Source organism: Cebus imitator, unplaced genomic scaffold (assembly GCF_001604975.1).
Source record: "Cebus imitator isolate Cc_AM_T3 unplaced genomic scaffold, Cebus_imitator-1.0 Scaffold709, whole genome shotgun sequence".
NCBI classification, from domain to species: domain Eukaryota; kingdom Metazoa; phylum Chordata; class Mammalia; order Primates; family Cebidae; genus Cebus; species Cebus imitator.
The window spans coordinates 26,133-28,717 of NW_016108024.1; the positions used below are offsets into that span (position 1 = coordinate 26,133).

A 2,585-nucleotide genomic window follows, 5' to 3' on the forward strand; every position below is an offset into this window, starting at 1 on the left:
AGCCTGGGCAACAGAGCAAGACTCTGTCTAAAAAAAAAAGAAAAAGAAAAAAAAAAGGATGCTTTCTCTGTAAGCTGAGGAACAAGGACAGAATAAAACACTCTTGCCCGTTCTGTTCAACAGTGTACTGTAGGTTCTGTGACATCAATTGCATTGCATATGGAAACAAAAATTTTTAAAATAGGAAGCAGCAAAAACTTTTGCAGATGACATGGTTTTGTACATATACAACCCCAGTGGATCCAATAAAATTGGATTCCAATAACAAGATCACTTAGCAAGTTTTTGTGATTTAAGATTGGAATCCAAAAATCACTTGTATGTCTATACATTATTGAATAATTCAAAAGTGAAATCATTGAAACATTTTTATTTACAGTAATATTGAGACAAAATACTGTGAGATAAAGTGAAATTTAGCATGAAATGTGAATATCGGCCCACATTAGACATGGCACTGGCCAATGTGTTGGAGAGACCGGTATAAGTGAACCAGTGTGGGTTTTTCAGACTCGAGGTTCGTGCGGATCTGCTGAATCTGGGTCCCGGGTGTCCCAGAGGAGCCAGGAATCGAAATGGTTCATGGAACAACCACCTTGGCCTTCAGGTTCCGCCATGGAGTCATAGTGCTGCCAACTCCAGAGCTACAGCGGGTGCTTACATTGCCTCCCAGATGGCGAAGAAGGTTATAGAGATAAACCCCTACCTACTAGGCACCATGGCTGGGGACTTAGTGGATTGCAGCTTCTGGGAACAGCTGTTGGCTGAGCAATGTTGAATCTATGAGCTTCAGCATAAGGAATGCATCTCTGTAGCAGCTGCCTCCAAGCAGCTTGCCAACATGGTGTATCAGTACAAAGGCATGGGGCTGTCCATGGGCACCATGATCTGTGGCTGGGATAAGAGAGGACCATGCCTCTAATACATGGACAGTGAAGGGAACTGGATCTCAGGGTCCACCTTCTCTGTAGGTTCTCGCTCTGTGTATGTGAATGGGTCATGGATCAGGGCTATTCCTATGACCTGGAAGTGGAGCAGCCCTATGATCTGGCCCATCGAGCCATCTACCAAGCCACCTGTAGAGATGCCTACTCAGGAGGTACAGTTGATCTCTACCACCTGTGGGAGGATGGCTAGATCTGAGTCTCCAGTGACAATGTAGCTGATCTACATGAGAAGTATAGTGGTTCTACCCCATGAAAGAGGGCGGATGGGGCTGCTTGAGTTTCTTGGGGTGACTGTCATTGGTAATATGGATACAGTGACCCATCCTCCATCCTATTTATAGTGGAAGGGTATTCAATTGTATCAACACTTTTTTTTTTTTTGAAGTTCTGGTACATTGACCTCTGTGTGTTACCAGTGGTTAATGAGCTGCTGCAGAGGTGACTATTTGTTTTTCTTTCTTGTACTTAACATTACACTACTCACTACTAAAAATAAAGAAAGAAATGTGAATATCACAAAATATGTGTCAGGGGAGTTGAGGAATATGTAAGTGGAAAGGCATCTCATATTTGTGGATTAGAAGACTTAAGCATTGGGGGGAGTCCACCAAGTTGGTTGAATAGGAACAGCTGCCAAGCACATTTCCCCATGAGAGTGATGTAGGAGAGTGATCTCCGCATTCCCAACCGTGATACCAGATTCATCTCAATGGGATTCGTTGGACAGTGAGTGTAGCCCAAAAAGTGCAAACTGAAGCACGATGGGGCGCTGCCTCACCTGGGAAATGCAACTAGCCGGAGGACTCCTTCCTACTCAGCAGTGGCCATTGGGGACTTTTCCAGCCACTACAGCACTCTGGTTCAGATCCTGCATTGCTCCCATGGTCACTACAGCACACAGACCAGGAAATTTCTGTTGGGGCCAACAGGCACTGCGGGATTCCAACACAGATCTGACCAGCCATTTCAGCTGGCACCTCAAGTATTTGGCACAAATCTGGGTGGCCGTTTGGCTGGCACCTGGAATGCCTGCTGGACAGAGCCTCCCACTCGCCCAAAATAAGGGGAGCTGCAGTTAGGAATCCAAGTGAACTGGCTCAGTGGGTCCTACCCCCAGAAAGACCAGCAAACTGAAGCCCTCTGGCTTGAGAGTTTTATAGCCAGCATAGCAGTTTGAACTTGACCCAAGGTGGCCTATCTCGGTGGGGGGAAGGGCCTCTGCCATTGCCGAGGCAGTTTTAACCTTACCAATGTTAACAAAAGTGCAAAGGAGTTCACACAACAGCTGGACAGAGCCCACGCACAGCAGGTCAGCAGTGCCTTTGCAGGCAGACTGTGACTAGACTCCCTACTTGTGGGGCAGGACATTTCCGAAAAAAGGTAGCAGCTTGTCAAGGACTTATAAATAAAACCCCACCTTCCTGGTACAGAGCACCAGGGAAAAGGGGTGGTTGTGAGTTTTGCTGCAGCAGATTTAAACATCCCTACCCAGCAGTGCTAAAGGGAGCAATGAAGCTCCCAGCGCAGCACTTAAACTTTAATAAGGGACAGACTGCCTCCTCAAGTGGCTCCCTGACCTCGGTGTATCCATAGAGACACCTCATACAAAAGAGCTCTGGCCAACATCTGGCATGTACC

At 46.7% G+C, this 2,585-nt stretch overlaps 1 pseudogene; it reads left to right on the forward strand.

The window, feature by feature from the left end:
- The first annotated feature begins 8 nt into the window (after positions 1-8).
- LOC108296416 lies at positions 9-1,421 on the forward strand (annotated as a pseudogene).
- Positions 1,422-2,585: the final 1,164 nt, after the last annotated feature.